Source organism: Spinacia oleracea, chromosome 5 (assembly GCF_020520425.1).
Source record: "Spinacia oleracea cultivar Varoflay chromosome 5, BTI_SOV_V1, whole genome shotgun sequence".
Taxonomy (NCBI): Eukaryota; Viridiplantae; Streptophyta; class Magnoliopsida; order Caryophyllales; family Amaranthaceae; genus Spinacia; species Spinacia oleracea.
In genome coordinates, this window is record NC_079491.1 from 58,476,470 (window position 1) to 58,499,288 (window position 22,819).

The 22,819-nt window shown below is 33.5% G+C and overlaps 2 long non-coding RNA genes across 4 annotated transcripts; both read right to left on the reverse strand.

The window, feature by feature from the left end:
• Positions 1-4,388: 4,388 nt before the first annotated feature.
• Positions 4,389-6,866, reverse strand: LOC130460836 (uncharacterized). Of its 2 annotated transcripts, none has more exons than XR_008920975.1 (4): positions 6,642-6,866; positions 6,206-6,438; positions 4,805-5,071; positions 4,389-4,724 (listed from the first exon to the last, which is right to left on the reverse strand). It is a non-coding gene; the product is annotated as an uncharacterized lncRNA (long non-coding RNA). The 2 variants fall into 2 exon arrangements; XR_008920974.1 differs by having other exon boundaries at positions 4,390-4,724; positions 4,805-5,066.
• A 9,922-nt stretch (positions 6,867-16,788) lies between these two features.
• On the reverse strand, positions 16,789-21,595 carry LOC110776494 (uncharacterized). 2 transcript variants are annotated; one of them, XR_008920785.1, is made up of 7 exons: positions 21,439-21,595; positions 21,250-21,350; positions 19,650-19,693; positions 19,516-19,572; positions 17,300-17,364; positions 17,123-17,215; positions 16,789-17,039 (listed from the first exon to the last, which is right to left on the reverse strand). It is a non-coding gene; the product is annotated as an uncharacterized lncRNA (long non-coding RNA). The 2 variants fall into 2 exon arrangements; XR_008920784.1 differs by having other exon boundaries at positions 21,250-21,580.
• Between the last annotated feature and the right edge of the window lie 1,224 nt (positions 21,596-22,819).

Genomic DNA, 22,819 nt, shown 5'->3' on the forward strand with positions numbered 1-22,819 from the left:
GGCCTTCGTCTGGCAGGCCTCGTCCGATGCTAATTCGTACGATGCGCTTCCGATTAAATTCTCGATTCCGGAATTCATTTCCGATACGAACAATATTTAATATTTCCGATTCCGGAATTAATTTCCGTTTCGAACAAATATTTAATATTTCCGTTTCCGGAATTATTTTCCGATTCCGATAATATTTCCGATTCAGACAATATTTCCGTTTCCGGCAATATTTCCGATTCCGGCAATATTTCTATTTCCGATAATATTTTCCGATACGTACCATGTTTCCGTTTCCGGCAACATCTACGACTTGGATAATATTTATATTTCCGATACGATCCATATTTCCGTTTCCGGCAATATCATCGTTTCCGGAGTATTCATTTCTTGCCTGTGACGATCTCAGCTCCCACTGAAACCAAGATCCGTCGATTCCGAATATCCATAGTTGGAGTATTTAATGCCATTAAATACTTGATCCGTTTACGTACTATTTGTGTGACCCTACGGGTTCAGTCAAGAGTAAGCTGTGGATTAATATCATTAATTCCACTTGAACTGAAGCGGCCTCTAGCTAGGCATTCAGCTCACTTGATCTCACTGAATTATTAACTTGTTAATTAATACTGAACCGCATTTATTAGACTTAACATTGAATGCATACTTGGACCAAGGGCATTATTTCCTTCATTTACATATTTATAGTGTTGTTTTCAGATATCTTTTGATAAATAAAATAACGGAATTAGAACATAAATTGGTGGAAAAAGAACATTTCCAGAACTTAAAAGAACAAGAAAAAATATAGATCTGGTTTTAAAGTTCATCAAAGGTTCGTCGTTTTATTTTTTAATTAGAACATAAATTGGTTGGAAAATAACATTTCCAGAACTTAAAAGAACAAGAAAAATTATAAATCTGGTTTTAAAGTTCATCAAAGGTTCGTCGTTTTATTTTTTAATTAGAACATACTGTAAATTGGTTGGAAAAGAACATTTCTAGAACTTTAAAGAACAAGAAAAAATATAACTGCTTTTTATATTTGTACTTTTTATCTGATTTGTCAATATTAGTGTTCTTTTTGTTAATGTTCTTTTTGTTAATGTTCTTTTGTTAATGTTCTTTTTTTTTGCGGTTTTTATTTTTGTTGCGTATTATTGTTATTTATGTGCGTTTTGGGACAGGTGCACCAAGAGCACCATGCACACCCCTGCACAATCTGAGCGTTGCTCATTTGAGGGTGACCCTATATATATATATATATATATATATATATAGAGGAAGGCTCTCGTGAGAACACCTCCTTACGGTGAGAACACTTCCATACAGTGAGAACACTTTCTATAATGGCATTTTCGTAATTTTTATAAACAAATAAACCAATATAATTGTTTTTTCACGTTTTTTTCCCCCAATATTTCTGATTTTCTGGCAATCTTTCTCTCTCTTCAACTCCCCTCTCTCTCCTATTCGAACACCACCACCAATCGCCGCCGCCGCTAGCACCGCCGCTGCTTACCTCTCGCCGCCGATTGTGCTCTCCTCTCGCCGCCGCTTCTTCTCTCCTCTCGCCGCCGCTTCTTCTCTCCTCTCGCCGCCGTTTCTTTCTCCTCTCGCCGTTGTTTCTTTCTCCTATCGCCGCCGCTATTTCTCTCCTCTACGCCGCCGCTTCTTCTCTCCTCTCGCTGCCGCTTCTACTTTCCTCACGACGCTCGCCGCTGCTCGCAGAAATTCGTCACCGGTCGCGTTGGTGGTGGTTCGTGAATCGGAGTTCGAACAAAATATGGTGGTGGCGGTGGTTGTGGTCCGCAAATCAGATTGCGAATAACTTATGGTGATTCCATTTCGAATTCGATTTCTGTAAGATTTCTTTGATTTTGATTTCTCTCAGGTTTCTTTGATTCTTCAATTTAGGTTTCTTTGATTCTTAGATTCTTCGATTTCGGTTTCTTCAATTTTAAATCAATCGATTTCGTTTTCTGAGATTCTAAAATCAATTGATTTCTTTGATTCTAATATCAGTCAATTTATCCGAATTCATGTTCTAAATTAATCCGAAATTTATCCAGATTCATGTTCTAAATTCCAATTCCAAATCCTCAAACCATGGAATGCCGGAGGCAAGGTGAGCTTAGTTGGACGAAGGATGGATGAGGTGGTAAGATCGCCGACAAGGTAGATTGAAGAGCCGAAACTAAAGACGAGTTAGGCGTTAGATTCGGGGTTTTCGAGAGAGTTTTTCAAATTCATAACATGTTTAAATAATTGTAGAACATGGTTGAATAAATTTAGAACATGCTTGAATAAATTTAGAACATGCTTGAAAAAAATTAGAACATCATTTAATAAAGTTAGAACATGCTTGAATAAATTTAGAACATGTTTGAATGAATTTAGAACATGTTTAAATAAATGTAGAACATGCTTGAATAAATTTAGAACATGCTTGAAAAAAATTAGAACATCATTTAATAAATTTAGAACATGCTTGAATAAATTTAGAACATGAACTTGAAAATTTAGAACATGATTGAATAAATTTAGAACATGCTTGAATTAATTTAGAACATGCTTGAATAATTTTATAACATGTTTAATAGTTTTAGAACATGTTTGAATTAATTTAGAACATGAGCTTAAAAGTTTAGAACATGTATACATGTATATGTGTTGACTACATTCTCATGTTCTAAATTTAGAACATTGTTGAATAAATTTAGAACATTTTTGAATAAATTTAGAACATGGTTGAACAAATTTAGAACATCGTTGAATAAATTTAGAACATCGTTGAATAAATTTAGAACATCATTTAATAAATTTAGAACATCGTTGAATAAATTTAGAACATGCTTGAATAAATTTAGAACATGAGCTTACAAATTTAGAACATGGTTGAATAATTTTAGAACATGCTTGAATTAATCTAGAACATGAGGTTAAAAATTTAGAACATGGTTGAATAATTTTAGAACATGCTTGAATTAATCTAGAACATGAAGTTAAAAATTTAGAATATGGTTGAATAAAATTAAAAACATGAGCTTACAAATTTAGTACATGCTTGAATTAATCTAGAACATGAGGTTAAAAATTTAGAACATGGTTGAATAATTTTAGAACATGCTTGAATTAATCTAGAACATGAAGTTAAAAATTTAGAATATGGTTGAATAAAATTAAAAACATGCTTGAATAAATTTAGAATATGGTTGAACCAATTTAGAATATGGTTAAATAAATTTAGAACATCGTTGAATAAATTTAGAACATGAGTTTGAAAGTTTAGAACATTGTTGAATAAATATAGAACATAGAGAGTGTAAAAGTGTTCTCACCATAAGAAGTGTTCTTACATAAGGAGGTGTTCTCACCGGATCCCTCCCCTATATATATATATATATATATATATATATATATATATATATATATATATATATATATATATATATAATATATATATATATATATATATATATATATATATATATATATATATATATATATATATATATATATATATATATATATATAATATATATATATATATATATATATATATATATATATATATATATATATATATATATATATATATATATATATATATACTTCCTCTACACACACACTAACTAGTGCTAACTAAGGTTTTGTTATGATCACCTTAGTATTACTTATTTCAGGAAAAATAAGTTCAGAAAAGATAAGTTCAAGAAAAAAATAAGGGTTATCCAAGTTTCATTTATAACTAAAATGAGTTTTAATAAGTTTAGATAAGATAAGGCGGCTCAAATAAAATTTATAACTAATATAAGTTTTGATAAATTCAGGAAATATAGGTGAAAATCAGGTGAATAGAATGCACCATAAATGGCTAACATTCGCAATCTAATATGCTGCTTTATTTGTGTTCCTCAATATGTTTGTTATTCTGTATTTCAAAATGTTGGATTAAGACCTTTAATATCCTTGATGAAATTTTGAAGTTTCCCTGGACTAACCAAATTCATTTAAGATTTGTTTTTTTTAAGGTAAAATTCGTTCATTAATAAAATAGTCATACGACAAAACTAAAAAAATACAAGACAGTTGGATCAAGCAAAATTCTAGCCACGGTCGTATGGATGAGATCTGACAATGATGAATACCATCTATCACATCGTTGTTTGATACAATTACGGGGGGTCTTTTGATTTGTTGTAGTTTTGAGATTAAATTAAGTTCGATTCTATTGATTGTAGACGTAGAATTGACATCCGGTATAACTAATAGAGGATAATAAGGGTAACTCATACTTGTACTACTATACGATATTATTATATAATGATACTTCTACCCTAATACGGATGTCTGGAACTCATATTATATAATAACTAGTTTTTGGCCCGTTCTACGAACGGACTATTTATAAGAATGTACTTCATGTAAATACTTCATAGGCATGTGGATCATATTTTTCCAATACATGTATTTTGTTTACCCCCAAAAAATACGGAGTATTTATTAAGCATTTGGGTGGGCTAAAGCCCACTACCATTAATAGTTTAGTATACACATTTCTCTATAACCTAGATGCCGCAAAAGTATAAGTATGCTTTTGCAATGAAATTTTAAAGTATACAAAAATCTTCCAAATTGCGTCAGCATCTCTGTCTTCAATTCATTGAGACGGCTCATTCTAGATTCCATTGTCTGTTGTTGTGTAATCCAAATAAGTACCATGGAGCTTTGATCTAACACGATGGGGAAAAAACTTAAAAGCAAGTAATTTTTTTTGGTAGTTATTACAAACAAACAAAAGATCAGTGCTCACCTCTTCCATTCTTCAACTCCTAACACAATATTTGTAATTCTTCTTTGCTTAGCATGTTTTAGACCCTTCAATACAGCAAGAGCTTAATTAAGACTGCAAGGCATTGTGGGAACCCATCCAACAGTTGTCCTAACATTTCCTGTTTTCTTATTCTTCTTCCAAGCACCATCTACCAGAAGAGTGTCAGCTGTATTATTCATACCTGACAACCAAACTTCCCTTTCCTTCAGACCATTCTGGTTGCCAGTAAAAACCATATGATCTGTCCTTAAAAAAATAAAGTTGTGAATTTTAGTAAAATTGAAGTAGTTTCAATTGCATTAACCAAATGACCTCACTCTCCAGTATCTCGCCTAGTATTTCAATTGATTGCCAAGTGCGGATAGAGAAAATAGATTCATGAAGCATACTTACTAGGGATGCTAATGAGCCGAGTCGAGCTCGAGTTTGGCTAAGCTCGACTCGAACTCGAAAACTCATAGTCAAACTCGACTCGACTCGAAAACTCGCGAGCCTAAAATTTTCAAACTCGACTCGAACTCGAAAACTAAACCCGAGCTCGAACTTGACTCGAAATCGGCTCGAAATCAGCTCGAAAACTCAAAGCCGAGCTCCAAAACTAAACTCAAGCTCGAACTCGGCTTGAACTCGACTCGAACTCAGCTCGAAAACACAAGCACTCGAGCTAAAACTCAACTCGTAATCGACTTGAAAACCCAAAATTGAGCTTAAATTCGACTTAAATCAAATTTAAATCTTATAAAAAGTAAGTTTATACCCCAAATCAATATATCCATTAGCCCAAATGAAAGCCCAATGGAAGTGATTTGTACACTTTCATACTCAAAGAGTAATACTTATAACCCTTTTCCCCTTTCCTCCCTCACTTATTCACCAATGTGGGACAAAGTTAATATAACATTTTCTTCTTTCCTCCCTCACTTATTTACCCATGTGGGACAAAATGAATATACTTATTTCCTTCTTTCCTCCCTTATTTATGTACCAACGTTGGAGTAACGGTAGAAGACATTTTGACTGCCAAATAGTGTAATCCATATGGACGAATTAGATTTTTTTTTTGTCCTTAATAACTTATTCATCCATTTTAGGAAGAAAAAAAATATTTTTATTAAAGAATTAAAAAACATAAAATGATGAATAAAAATGATAAAATAAAACATTTATATTTTTATAACAGTTTTTATTATGTATATATAATTCGAGCTTCTCGAGCTTTTCGAGTCGAGTATCAAGTTTCTCGACTCGACTCGTTAAATTTTCGAGTCGATCTCGAGCTCGAGTCGAGCTGATTCGAGTCGAGTTTTGACCGAGCTTTGACCGAGTCGGGTTCGAGTAGCTCGCGAGTTCGGGGAGCTCATAAGCACCCCTAATACTTACAGTGATGCCACACCCACAAAGGCTCAAGGCAGTGACACTATTCCAATGCTCTGCAAAATTCAGACATCCATCTCCAACACCAGTTGCGATGGTGGTGGCGGAAACTTTAGACCTCAGCAACCTCGTCAAAACCCCAATGCCATAACTCTGCTGACCAGACCCACTTTTCCCCATAGTAATCGCTTTAGACGGCTCTCTCCTCCTAACAACCTTCATCTCCACCGCAACTCCGCCTATATTTATACAAATATTAAAATTCACACATAAATATAGAATTAAGATCAAATATGGGTATGATACCTTATTTGATCAACTACCATAAAACCACAGCCGTTTCAAATCAACTATTTATTTAGTATTCTATTAATTAATTCAATTGATGAAAACGGTCAAAAGTAAATTAAGGAAAATGAAGAATTAAGAAAGAATTCATTACCTTGTATGAATCAATTCATGGTTTCAATGTCACTTTATTTGCTGAAAACGGTTAGAGGGTAGATGGATTGAGAAGTGAATTTAATTAATGGTTGAAGGTATCTCAATTAAATGGGCATTTGATTTGAAGGGTGAAGGAAGAATATGAAGGGGATGGGATCATGGAAGATGAGGGGAGGCTGAAAATGGGGAAATGAATAAAGGGGAAAAGGGAGAAAATTTTGGTGAAAATACAAAATGACACGTGGCAGGATTGGTTAGGATTTTATAAAAGAAAAGATGACATGTGGCAGATGTGGTTTGGGTTTTTAAATACTAGGTATAGATATTGTACAATAGTACAATTACGAATATACCCTTATTACCCTTTATTAGTTACACTATAATTTTTTTTTATCAATAAATCAACTTTTCATGAGAAATTAAAAACATAGCCCCAAATACTCACAAGAAGAGAGGTAAAACCCAATAAATGCGTTGATGTAACCCAATAAATAAGTAAATAAACTCTCCAAATGAGAGATAATAAAGTTTTATTTCGAACATGAAATCGAAAGCTATATTTAGGGTTATTCTTGCTTGGACCTGGATATTATTGTGGACCTAAAGTCAACAATTTGCTCTAGTATGCATTTTAAATTCATAGTGACCTTTTTTTATTATTTTATTTTTTATAAGTAAGATATATTGAAACTCTCATCAAAAGCTATACCAACCAAGTCTAACTTTTAGGAAGAAAACCATCTAGAATGTCCTCCTCCACTAGGAGAAAGGACACAGCTACACTACCTAGCAGCTCAAAAGAAAAAGCCAAAAAATTACAGATTTCTAAACCACTCACTATCTTTAATACTTACCTTTTTAGGAAAAACACTATATACTCTATCTTTCACTATGCTTTGTATCTTCTTTACAGTATGCTCAACCGTATGTACACTTTGGGACCAAAAATCATCGTTCCTTGTCCTCCAAATGCAGTAAACAAAGCCAGACACAACCACAATCCAAACCGATATTCTGAATTTGGAGCCATAGTTTTTCATGTCAATCCACCTTAGCACACTCTGAAGGTTTTGGCCATTTGACTTGACGCCACACCAAAGCTTTACGGCATTACGACATCTCATACTATAACAACATTAGAACATAGATGCATATGAGACTCTGTCTCATTATCACAAATGACGCACTTATCATCTGTACATACACCAATGTTCACCAACTTTTCTTTCGTATTCTTTAGAAATGCCAACCATATAAAAAATCTATGTTTTGGAACAGTCAGTCGATTCCATATGAATTTTGGTCAATGCAACTGAATTTGATTACCTACTAATGACCTTTATTATTCACATTGTAACTATAGTAAATTAAACTCCAATTTTCTTAGATATAATAACCATTTTTAAAAATCAAAGTAACCTTATGTTTTAAAACAGAGTCGTGACTTAAAATCAAATTATTCATGCACAACATTACTAACGACACCAAATTGATTTTTTTTCATAATAATTCTAATAAACACAAACACGTCAAAATAAATTAGAATCAAGTTATTATAGGAACTAGTGGTTACTTTTATTTATTTATATTTTATAATATGAGTTAGTTACTCATTCAGTTAGGTTGTTAGCTGAGGTGGCATCACACCTTGTATATAAAAACAAGTATGCTGGCTTATTTCAGTTGTGTGAGAATACAATTCAATAACAGAATTCTGTTGTTTCTCAAATTCTCCCAAATTGGTTTGAGTTTCTTCATGGTATCAGAGCAAGAATCTCTGATTTGAGATTGAGGTTTGCTCAATTTGAGATAAATTCGATCTGTTTTTGAATCAAAGCTGGGAGTATCTGATAGCAGGAATTTTGTTGCGAAATTTTCTTGCAATTCACGAGTGTGATTGCGAAATTTCTTGCGATAAGCTGCGATATTCTTCATCAATTGTTCGAGTGATTTGATCATTAGAAATGGCAATCCAAGATTCTGAGAGTGATAATTCGCACAACAACAACAACAATGGAGGTAACACTGATAACTGTGATCCGTTTTTCATTGCTAATTCAGATAATCCAACCTCTTCATTAGTTGCTGCTATATTTACTGGTGTGAATTTTATGAGATTGAGTAGAAATGTTAAACGTGCTTTAGTAGCTAAGAACAAAGAAGGATTTATCAATGGTGAGATAACAAAACCTGTTGTGAATCACAAAGAATACATGAAATGGAAACATGCTGATTTCACGGTGGTTAGCTGGATATTGAGTTCAATGAATCATGAATTAGCAGATGATTTTGGTTATATTGATACTGCTGTTGATTTGTGGCGTGAATTGAATGAGAGGTTTGGCCAGTCTAATGGTCCACTGATTTACCAATTGAAGAAAGAAATTGAAAATTTAACTCAGCAAAACATGACTATTGTTACTTACTATGGGAAACTGAAGAAATTGTGGGATGAAATGCAAAATTTAAGAGCATTTCCTAGCTGCACATGTGGTGCTATGATGCAGTGTAGCTGTCAGTTTCTGAAGAAGATTGCTGAGTTTGAAGAAGAAGAAGATAAAATGATGCAGTTTCTACTTGGACTGAATGGTGGATTTGACAGTACTGTGACTAATGTTCTGTCCATGGATCCCTTACCTAGTATCAACAAAGTATTCTCAATTACTCAACAAATTGAGAAACAAAAGGAATTGAATGGTGGTAATACTGACTGTACTGCTATGAATAGCGGTGCTATGGCTGCTCAAGCTCATAGAGGGGTGCAATCACAGTTTCAGAAGTATAATGCTGGTCCAGCAAAGAAAGATTGGAAAGAAATTAAAAAGGAAAAGATGAATCGAATCTGTACTCATTGAAAGGGAAGGGACATACAGCTGATCAATGCTTCAAGCTCATTGGCTATCCTGAGTGGTACAACTCTATCAAAGCTTCTAAGAGCAATGGCACCACTGGAAACAGACTTGCAGCACATGTTAATTACACTGCTGACACTGATGATGAACCCTTGGGTAACACAGACAATGACAATGGGATGATGAACAATGAAATGCTGAATGCTATTTGCCAAGAAGTTATGAAAGTGATGAAAGGCAAACAAGCACAGAGTACTAAGACAAGTGGAGCTCATTGTTCTTATGCCAATTATGCAGGTATAATTTCCCACTCTTTTAACTGTGCTGTGACTAAAATGCATGATGAATGTTTATGGATAGTAGATTCTGGTGCATGTGATCATATGACTTATGATGACACTATCTTAACCAACATCAGAAATCTAACTAATCCTATCAAAGTTGGTCTTCCTGATGGCTCTCAACTAGCTGTAGACACCATAGGAGACACTGTTTTAAGCAACCAATTGGTTCTGCATAATGTGCTGTTGGTTAGGGGTTTCAAGCATAACCTTCTATCTGTTGGTAGGTTGATAGAACATTTTGGTGTTCAAGTTTTATTTAATGGAACTGGATACACTTTCTAGGACCCTGCTAGCCATGAGTTGCTTGGTGCTGGAAAAAGGACAAATGGATTGTACTATTTTGTTCTACCCTCCCATGCTGGTTCTTCCAAAGGTATCACCCTTCAACCACAAAGCTGTAATACAGTAGAAAATGTCCCCAATACTAATGTTGATATGTTATCACATAAGACAGCTACTAGTAATGCTCAAGCTAAGACTTCAGTAGCAAATAAAATCCATATGCTTCATGCTAGACTAGGACATCCATCTTTGTCCAAAATGAAATGTATTGATGCTGAGTGTTGTAAAGGATTTTCTGAATATAACTGTGTTGTGTGTCGTAAAGCTAAGCAGCACAAGTTACCTTTTGCTATTAGTATAAATAAAGCTGATGCATGCTTTGATCTGATACACTTAGACCTGTGGGGTCCATATAAAGTGAGAAATCTGGATGATGCCTCCTATTTCTTAACCATTTTAGATGATCATAGCAGAACAACCTGGACATATCTTCTTCACAATAAACTTCAGGTTGAAAGGGTTATAGCCAATTTCTTATCCATGGTTGAGACTCAGTTTCACACTAGAGTCAGGAGAATCAGATCAGACAATGGTACTGAAATTGTAAAAACTTCATGTACAACTTTATTTGCTGATAAGGGTATTATTCATGAGAAAAGTGTACCCTATATCCCACAGCAAAATGGTAGGGTTGAGAGAAAACACAGAAGTCTACTTGAGATTGCCAGATCATTGAGATTTCATGCTAATCTTCCCAAGAAGTTTTGGGGTGAATGTGTTCTTACTGCTACTCACTTGATAAATAAAATTCCCACTAAGGTTTTAAACTGGAAATCACCATTTGAGGTTTTGTTCCAACAACCACCTAAGTATGACACTCTGAGGGTGTTTGGTTCCTTGTCTTTTGCTTATAATAATCAAATTCAAAGGGATAAATTTGATTCCAGAACAAGGAGGTGTATTTTCATAGGATATCCAGCTGGCTATAAGGCTTTCAAACTTTATGATCTTGATTCTCATTCTGTTTTTGTTTCAAGCGATGTAACTTTCTTTGAAACAATATTTCCTTATAATTTGTCCACTTCATCCATCACAAGTTCTATATCTTCTCCTTCTCTTGTTCAGTTTGGTCTTGATTATGATCTGTCAAACACACAACCTTCTGAAACTACTGAATCTACTGATTCTGACAATTTTCTTTCCTCTCCTCCACTACATACTTCTCCTTCTATTTCTACTTCTATCAACATTTCTCCACTTAATCATTCTCCTATTTCTCATAATTCTGGTTCTTCTTTACCAGTCTCAAATCATACTTTATCTACTGATCATCTTGAACCACCTTCAAATCCTACTATTGATTCTGCACCTGTTGTCAGGCATTCTACTAGAATCATCAAACCATCTTCTACTCTCAAAGATTTTGTGGGTGGATATGTTCCTCATAGGGATATTGTGAATCAATCAGATGAAAGTGAGTCACTCTCATTTTCTGTTAACTCTAATCTGGCAGAAGATCCAAATTGGTTACTTAATTTAGCCTTGCATGATTTTGATACCTGGGAATCACTTGCATTTTCTGTGTGTACTAATTCTTCTAATCCTACACATTACAATCAAGCTAAAACCAGTGAACACTGGATTCAAGCTATGGATAAGGAAATCCAAGCTCTTGACAGCAATGACACTTGGGATCTCACATTGTTACCCAAGGACAAAAAGGCAATTGGGTCAAAATGGATTTATAGAACAAAGCTGAATCCTGATTATACAATTGACAAATACAAGGCCAGACTGGTTGCTATTGGTTATCAACAGGTTGAAGGAAGGGATTTCACTCAAACTTTTTCTCCTGTTGCCAAACTAGCCACAGTGAGAATTGTTATTGCCTTGGCAGCTATGAAAGGATGGATTTTATGTCAATTAGATGTTAATAATGCCTTTTTACATGGGTTCATTGATGAAGAAGTGTACATGAAATCACCAGCTGGTTACACCAAGGCCCAACCAGGTGAAGTTTGTAGGTTAAAAAGGTCCATCTATGGCCTGAAACAGGCATCTAGACAGTGGAATAAAGAGTTAAGCAAATTTTTGAAAACATTGCATTTCACTCAATCTACTCAGGATTACTCTCTTTTCACCAGAAATCTAGATGGTGAATTCTTGGTGTTACTTGTCTATGTTGATGACATCTTACTCACTGGAACTTCAACCTCTTAGATTGAAAATGTCAAATTGGCTTTGGATCAAGCTTTCACCATAAAAGATCTTGGTCAATTGGCTTACTTTCTGGGAATTGAGGTACATAGAAGTTCTGAAGGTATCTTTCTTTCTCAAAAGAAATACATTCAAGATATACTGGTTGATGCTGGTATGGAAAATTGTGATTCAGTTTCTGCCCCATTATCTTGTGGTCTCAAATTATCCACTAATGTTGGGGATTTACTCACTGAACCAGATGTTTACAGAAGATTGGTTGGAAGGCTGCTCTACTTGGGCATTACTAGGCCAGATCTTTCTTATTGTGTGCAACACCTAAGTCAATTTGTGCATTCTCCTAGAGTCCCTCATCTAAGGGCTGCTCTTCATGTTCTTAAATACCTTAAGGGTACCTTGGATAATGGCATTTGGTATTCTGCAAGCAATGATTTTCATCTTTCTGCATACAGTGATGCTGACTGGAGTTCTTGCCAATTCAGTAGCAGATCTCTCAGTGCTTATGCAGTCTTTCTAGGTCCTAATCTGATCTCTTGGAAGACCAAGAAACAGAGAAGTGTGAGTAAATCTTCAGCAGAGGCTGAATACAGAAGTATGTCAGCTGCTGCAAGTGAGTTGGTATGGATTCAAGGTTTATTAGAAGATCTTCAAGTTGCAATTACTTTGCCTGTTAATTTATACTGTGACAATGTTTCTGCTGAACATCTTGCTAAGAACCCTATGTTTCATGACAAAACGAAGCATCTCAAAAGGGATATGCATTATGTAAGAGAGCAGGTGGACTCTGGTTTCATACAAACAGTTCATGTTTCCAGTTCACAACAACTTGCTGATGTCCTTACCAAGCCACTCTCTTCCACTCAACATAAGTTCCTTTCTGCCAAGCTTGGACTTATATCCAAGGTCCAGCTTGAAGGGGAAGTATAGGAACTAGTGGTTACTTTTATTTATTTATATTTTATAATATGAGTTAGTTACTCATTCAGTTAGGTTGTTAGCTGAGGTGGCATCACACCTTGTATATAAAAACAAGTATGCTGGCTTATTTCAGTTGTGTGAGAATACAATTCAATAACAGAATTCTGTTGTTTCTCAAATTCTCCCAAATTGGTTTGAGTTTCTTCAGTTATTGACCTTTTTTCAGGCATGGACCAATTTTATTTAAGAATTAGTTTTATTTGCCGCGAATGAGCCACAAGGGAAAAATAATTTCAAATTGGGGGCGGATGATACGAACCTAAAACCTATTGTACACATGCCTTCAGTCTTAAACCACTAGGCACAAAACTTCAATGATATCATATATGTACGGATATTAATATATGATCCTAATTGCATACGTTAAAATTTAAATTATACTAAAACAAACACTAAAAATGACATGTGTCATTTTCCGGTACAAAATGTTCAATTGTTAGTTAATTGGACGCAAATGATATGATCCCAATTTGGAATGTTGAACTTTGAACCGTGGAGAATGATTTGGCGTAAATTCGTGAAAGATTTTCATTTTAAAACAATTCTTTAACGGCGTGCGCGTCAACGTTGATCAACATGCAATAATTGGTAGTATTTCTTTTTCATTTGGTTGATCTGGAGTCCCGTAGACTCGGGGAATTGACTGAGGTGTCTTAGTTTTTTGCCTTGAATTTGTCAAGAGATACAGACCACATTTTAGGTTATGTTCAGCAAAACTAATAGTAATGGTAGCTTTTAGCGGTTGGGTAGTAGATAACTGTTAGAATAGAGAGTAACGGTTACCTAATAACATAGAAGGCTAGATGTCAAAACAACGGTTGATAAATTAAGTATTTGGCAAAAATTAGCGATTGAAATAGAAAAATACAATATATCATATCCAATGTTTATTGATACTTTTATCCATCTAGAAAAGTAACTAAAGAAATACAACTTTTCACGTCCAATGTTTATTTTAATACATAACTAGTTTTAAACATAGTAAACATATAATTTAATTTTTCATACTAATTTACGGTAGTACAAATTATATTTAAATAAAATATTTATTAGAATATTTAAATTAGTAGGAAAAATTAAATTATATGTTTATTAAGCAATTTATCAGAATATCATGAAATATTTATCTCTTAAAGCAATTGTACAATTAATAAATCTTGAACGTACTTATTTAATCATCTAATATGCAATTTTCGCCCTATTACATATTATTTTTTTTATATTTTTGAAACTACCCTACTATGTAATATATATTTTATATGTTTAATATGATAATTTGACCAAAATATTCGCTTAATATGTTAATTTGACCAAAATACTGAGTAAATGTACATTCATTATTGATATAAAGATTTGACTAAATTATTACCAAAATCTTCTAATGTTGTCATATTAAATAATCCTATTTTTTTTTTATATATATACATAAACTATAGTAGACATATTTTCTTTTAGGAAAGGGGATTTTGGCGGGAAATTTTTTCACCAGGAAGTGACATGTGTCATCCCTGGTGTCTATTTTAGTAAAACTAGGTTTGGAGCCCGTTCAAAGAACGGACAACTATATATTGTTTGTAAAGCCGTTTTTAAAGTGTTAATTTTATTGAGGGATTGTGATTTTAGTTAGGGTATATGATTTATATAGAGGTGATCAAATTTCTAAGTTGAAAAAATATACGAAGTATAAATTATATGGTAAATTAATATTAAGTGTTAAAGAGGGAGATGAAGTAGTAGAGGTTGAATATGAATTAAATGGTGAATTGATGTTGGATGTGGAAGATGTGTTGAAGTTGTTATATGCTTCGTATAACAAACAACAACATGAAAAATTAAAAAAAATTAAAAAATACAAAATACATGGATGTAAGAAAGAGGTGACACATGTCATTTAAGGTGACATGTGTCATCTATTGATGTATGGTTATCCTTTTTAAATACTAGGTATTGACTAGGTATTGACTAGGTATTGATGTAATAGATATTACTTCTTTACATCAATGCATCAAGTGAAATTTTCGTACGGATTATCAAAGAGTTGTTTATCGTCCGTGATAAAGTTACATTACAGAGTATAAATATGTTTATTAAAGAGTTAGTTACAAATATTTGTACAAATGGGTCGAATTCGTACTTGAATTTTATAAAATTTGGATAATTATTACATAATAATTTATATTATTAAATTACATAAAACATAATTATTAATATAAGAACTAAATAATAATTTCTTTATTAATTTATATTTATTAATATTTATAATCAACTATTATCAATATTCTAATGGTTACAAATTTAAACTTTAAAAAGTCTAATAAGATTTAATACTTTCCTATAAGTTTAAAAAGTCTAATAAGATTTAATACTTTCCTATAAGATTTAATGTTTACCACAAAGTTTAAGACAAAAGAATTAAGTTGGTTAATTATTTAAAGAATTTTTTACCAATGAAGTTTTGGTTTAGTGGTTAAGATATTGAACATTTGTACAAGATGTCCCAGATTCAAATTCTCACCCCCATTTATAATTTGTATTGTCATTATTCATTCGCATAAAAAAATATAATGAAGTTGGTTATTTTAATGTGCAAGTGAGTAAAGTTGAGTAGTACGCCCTTTTTTAAAAAATGCATCACTTGACTTTTATGGGGTGTTTTTAAATGCATCTCCTCTACATATGATAACTTTCCAGGATATTTTAGTATTTATAATTTTTTTCAATAATCACCACTCAAAGTACTTATCGTTTCTCTCTCTTATGGTCTCCACTTAAATAAATTTTAAAAAAATAAAGATCAACATCTCTGATTATAGAAAGATTTCCTTCAATATAGCATAAAGATCCAATAATTCCCAAAATACGTTACTTTCTAACTTAATTCCCACCATACCATCCACGTCAGCATGGAAGAGAGAAATGTTTTTTTTTTTTTTTTTCTTCAGTTCAGATCAATCTAATTGTAATTAATAAAATAATCTTGATTGAAAAATGGTCCATGTTGTCTACCAAGTATAACGTAAAATTGGTTAGATGACTTTTTACCCTTACATTTGCATAACTTCTTAAAAATATAAAAAAAATAAAATAGATGGAAAAAATGTTTTGCCGAACACAAAATGAATTATCACTAGTAGAAAAAACATCATTTACAGCCCGCGTAAAATAGGCTTTTTGCAGCATTTTGGGCCGCGACAATTGTGATGGCAGAAAATACTCCTTTTATGCAACCACCAAAAACGTTGCAAAAATTTGAGTAATTATAGCTCACATTGCTCAATGCGCGCTACGAAATGTACTTTATTTTCACCTTTTTCTAGATGTTGTGCGCTGTAAATAATGTTTCCAAAGGCCAAAAAAGGGACATTATTTACAACTTTGCCTACTGAGGCAGGTGCTGCAAATAATGCATATATATTGTAAAAAAAAAAAATTGCAGCTACAACAAAGCTGCCACACGTTAACAAATCAACAATTATTAACAAAATCCATAATAAATTATAACCAACAAAAACATCCACAAATAGTCTATAATTTTACATTCCTTTGTAATTTAGGAAGCGTGACATGACCCACAAAATCAATGTCCATGTTTTTAATACAAGTTAAGAGGTCTTCCGCCTTCTCTATCAGCCTTGACTTTGGGAGTTGGGTGTTTCCAATATACCATAGTGTGCATACGGAAGATGAGCCGGGTCCATGAGATTTTCAAAAAGAAACTCATACCTGTAAGTGAAAGAAGCACTTAACCAGGTGGACTAGAAGCCTTGAAAAACTGGTATAGCGTGCCTAGAACAGCTGACAATTACCTTGATTTCGTTAACCTCGATAGATATATTAGTATCAAAGGCACGAAAAACTTGCAAGGAAACCTCAAAATCTTCCATCAAGCCCATTTTTTCCTGAAAGTAAATTGAGATTGCAATTAATACCTGTGCACAGGTTTACAATCGTGAAACAGAAACGAGGAACTTGAACTAACATACCAACCACCTAGGAGATTCTGGTATGAAGAATAAACCAAGTATCAATATTATGCATGGCAATATTCCTGAAAATCATAAGCGCAACAGTTCATCAGTTCAACCAATATGAGACATTCTCATGCAAAGGAGGGTCATTTAAGGCACTTTTCGTAATTGTTTTGAAATGTGTGTTGATTTAGTAAAGTTTGGGTATATTTCCAGAAATATTGTGTCAGTAATCAGTATTGAGAAGTCTGACTTTAAACTCAAGAGCTACATTAATTAGTTATTGAAGTGATTGAAAGACCCTTGTGATTAGACAAGTGAAACCCCTAAATACATGCTAGATTAATTTTGTTAGTTGAGTAAAGCCTCTCTAATGTAATATAAAACCCTCTTAACTCGAGTTTAATGTGAGTGAAAACTATTTATCAAATTAAAATCGTTAAAGACACTTTTAAGTCGGTGAAGGCTGGATACTTAACAATGAAGTTCTCCTATATGTGACTTCGGTGATTTTTTATGCATAGCAGCCTTAGTAGTGAATTATATATGTTGATGCGGTAATGTAATGTCTACGATAGATATTTCGGTGTGAAATTTAAGCACATGTTAAGTAACCGCTTTACCTAAAATGCCAATTTGAATGCAAAACGACCTTTACATTATGTAACAGCCTTAATTCAATTCCATGACACAACCAACCAAACTTAAAAATAGGATAACAAAGAACATCATAGATACTGTGGTACTTTGGCAGCATAGAGCATAGAAGGATAGATAAATTACCTAAAACAGAAAGGATACAGAACAAACAACCCCAGCAAAAAATCCAACATTATGCCTATTGTAACAGATAGCTTTTACAAAAGAACAAATATGACTAAATCAGAACCAAGGAGATTACTTTTTTTTTTATTATCTAACAAGCTACAATGTACAGAAGAATAGAAATATCGAACACTAGCAAAACTGATTTACTGGACCCAATGCTCCTCTCATAGTCTGTGGTACTATTTCAGCAATGCACACAGGAACCTATATGCCACAGTATATCATAAGGATTCATACACCATTCTCATAATTCTCCACATAAACTTGATTAAACAGAACAACAAAGATTAACGTGTATGAAATTATTCCCACGCCAAAGCCTGCCAACATCCTTCCCATATACAAAAATGAAGAATCCTAATTGAGCACAGAATTGGGCAACATAAAGCACGAAAATTCATTACATATATATAAATTCAAATTCTCATTCATATCAAAATTTTAAGTGTGAATAAACAACAAGTACAACTCACTTTGGCAAATGATATAGCCAGCTATCCAATTATGTTGGGAACAACAGCAATCATCAGAGACTATCATGAACAAAGTCAAATCTTCATAAATGGATTAAATGTGATAATCATTTATAATGATTATACAAAATCATTGAAAGAATTAAGTGATTCTACCAAAACAATATTACAAAGTAAAATGTTGGAGTGTGCTAAATAAATGAATTACAAAGTAAAATGTTGTTCATTTTCCAAGGTAAACATATTTCTGAAGAAAATTTGTATGGAATTATAAGTTTGTGAACAAAGATGTTTTCCTCAGTGATGTAATTCATGTAAACCCCTAGGTATGCCCTAACGTCCCTAAATGTATTATTCAGAACTCCTTGATCAATTGAATTCCTATTTCCTTGTACTAGGAAAGATTAATTACATTCAAAATTTAACTTGTGAATAACAAAACAGTAGCTCGGAGTTTAAGGAACCCATAAGAAAACTCTCTTTACAGCCCCGTCCCTTTAGAGTACCCAATAAGTAAATGTCGGTTCCGAGTTGTGAACTTCTGGTACACCTTAACGGACGCCGATGAGCCAAAAAACCTTTGCATTTCTTCTCAATCATCAAGATCTATCTAAGAGAGTGCGGTGCAAACAGGTAGTTTACTTTAACGTAATTTAGTACAGATTTCAGCAGGCAGGGGTCGAACCAAAAAAATTCTTTGGGGGGGGGGGGGGGGGGGCGACTAGGAAAGATCAAATATGCATCAGAAAAAAATATTACGGGGTACTTCATTGCACATAGCCACATAATATTTCACAAATTTAAAAAGTATCACAAATAAAGTAAAGGGGAGTAGAAGGTGAATGGATATTAGTCAAAAAAGGATAAAATAAAGGAGGGGAAGCTGGCAGTCGGGAATCGAACCTTGGATATTTTATAAGTTTCACATACCTCTGTGAATACTTCCAAGATTTCTGCAAGCGCGTTTTGGCGGCCTTAGTTGCAGATCTGGATTAAGCATCATTGTCAATTAGTCTTAAGAGATTATAGGGTCACTGGAACTTAAGCATTGCAAGATCATTTACCTGGATATTGGGATGATCCAGTATCTCTGAGATTTTCAGATTTACTGCCAGCAGAAGAGTCGAAATTGTGTAATTGAGGCATTGTCAAACATTTAAAAGCAAAAAGACATTCTTAACTCAACATATGCAGAAAGCACGCAGAAGATGTATATGTGAAATCATCTAAAAGCAGACTAAGAAGTGCAATACCTACAAGCTACAACTCCCTCTCAAATGACAATCTCCACATTCCCCCTTTTCATATTTGACCAAAATCTGACATTGAATATGTAGAATGATGCTTCTTTTGAAAAAAAGTGAGGTGTAAAAAGTAAAAAATAAACACTTATTTGGAAACATAGGGAGTACACATAATATAGAACTTCCACGTTTCAGGGAGCTCAATGGCAATCTGCTAAACTCTTGCAAGAATGGTGGAAATAACCCATATTTATGAGAAACCCTTTACACTGGTTCCTCTATCTGCTTCATACACATCGCAAACCAAATAGAAGGACCCCTGTGGAGACTGTGGCAGTGTGGCTATAATCCTTCGAAATATCATACACCAAATCACATGCATTATGTTCTAGGACTCTTTAATCCACCTTAATTAGTGGTATCAAACACTTGACACCTATATGTGATTACAATGAGGTAAGAAAGCACATGGACAATTCAATGGGGAGAAAATATGAGAAAGTCTAAGAAAGTCTATGAAATTCCGAACACCTCCTCAACATCAGATCAACAATAACATATAATCAATCCATACTTTCATAGAATTACCCCAGAGAGTTTAAAAGACCTCAATACCAAACGTAGTTCAAAACTTGAAATTCGCCAAATATGGAAGCACATAATTTAGCCATAACACACTTATACAGACCTCCCCCTCCTCGGCTAGTCCCACACACAAGTTATTATAGATTAATGCCTGATATGTGGGCTCACAATATCTTAAAAATTTTCATTCAAGATAATCAACAGAACCTTTATTCAAACCAAAATCACATTCGACGCTGCTAGACCAAAACATGGAGCAAGGAGCAAGGAAAAGGAGATTTAAGATAATAGGAATTTCACCTTTATGAGTAAGGATAAACCAACCTCAGGAGCATAGTTGGTTTTCAGGAATTTATTATGAGCTCAAGCACACCCACACAAGGCTACTACGGTCATTCATAGCAGTAGAACTCACGAACACGATCAGACTCTAAACATGACTGTATGCAATCCTTCCATATGTTTTTTACAAGTCACATGAAACCTTTATAACCTAGCAATTCCTACCCACCTTAAATGAACCCACTTTCTGCCCCGCAACACAAATAGAAAGTGAGGAAATTTTCCAAAAAACATGTAGCACACAGGGGTTTTATGGCAACATATACTACCAACTACAAACATCAAATTAATAGTAGCACAATAAGCAGAGCACAATTCACACACATTCGGAAAATATACAAGGAGTAAGCACCAAAATATATTAATCATGATTATCATGAAAAAAAAAATCTATGAAATAACAACAATAACAAAAATACCAGATAAATTAATTAAATAGCCATAAATTACAGATCTACAACAATTAAGCAAAAATTATTCCAAAAATAAATACCTCGGGGAATCCTCATCGCCTAATCGACTTTCATATGACTTTCACAAAGCACACAAGCTTCATCTTCAAGCATCTTTCTCATATCTTCAATTTTTCAAGATCTGTTTCAATTTTATTCAAAACAAGTTAGTGAAAAAACGAGGTTAGAAAGGAAATAAGATTTAGGAAGAGAGAGAAAAACGAAAAAACTTGGGAGTTAGGATCTTTGATAGCGGCGACACCGTAAGCCGACATCAGGAAACTCGCCCCGAAGATCTTTTCTCAGTCCACACATACTCGCATCATCTTTTCTCACAATAATTATCTAATCACTATCGAATATTTACAATAAAGAATTAACACATCCACACACTTGCACGTTATTATAAGAAAATTAATTCATATTCCTAAAACTTGGTCTGGTCAAAGTGTAACTCCTGAAAAGTATGGAAGGAATGTAAGTCATTTTAAAAATATTTGCTATAAATTTCCCCCTCTCAAAATAGGTACGTACTAAACGTATTGTAGCTTACTTGTATATCCAATCATTTTATGAATATAAAATATAAAATGGAGAAGTCATTTTTAGTTTAACGTTTCAATATCATGGATTCGTGCTTATATTAAAGTAAAAAATTGTATATACATTGTTAAAGTATGCATATTGGTTTATATAATTCAATTATCTAAAATCAATTACATTATACTAAAACATACACCATGAGTGACATGTGTCACCTTCTAGTGAAAATTTTCCCATTAATTTTTTTATTTATTATTTATTTAAGTCAACTTCTATGGATTCATTATTTTGACTAAATTTTAATATTCCCTATTTATTTGATCTTCAAAAAAAATTTAACTGTAATTAATTTTATTTCTCAAAATAATATTTGTAAAATCATAAAATATACCCTAACTTTATTACTCCGCAATATTTTGAAAACCTGCAAGTTCGTTTGTACTCTATAATACTTTATTCTTTTTCTTTCTTTCTTTTTTTTTTTTTTTTTTTTTTTTTTTTCTGATTATCCATGCGTGTGGACGGGATCTAATCTAGTAATTTGTAATTTTTGTGATCTTTGTTATCCCACTTTTTGGACTGACGATATAACTGCCTTGACGTTTGATCATGTCGTGTCGACCAGGTACTGTCGTGTCACATGTAGCGTCGTGTCGGGTGGATAGGTTGGACGTAGCATCAAGCGACATGATAAAGGCGACAAGTAACCAGCTACAAGAGATAAGTGACGAGAAGAAAGTAGGTCAAGATCCAGGCTCAAGGCCCAAGGTGTACAGCGCCGACGAATGAATAGAATGGGTCAAGGAAGTCTCCAAAGATCTCGGGAGGTGTTGGAGACAAGCGGAGAACGTGAGGAAAACGACCATCAACCGGTTCCTACTTTCCGGGGATCCCCTCAACTTATCATGCCGTTGGATCTACCTATATAAGCAAGGAGCAGGGAACCTCAAGCACACGTTAACTCAAGCATTCCAAGCAACGCAATAGCATTATACTGATCTCTAGCCATTAAAGCAGTCATTGTATTCATTTTATTTCTTTCGCAAAGTACTTTGAAATTACTTATTT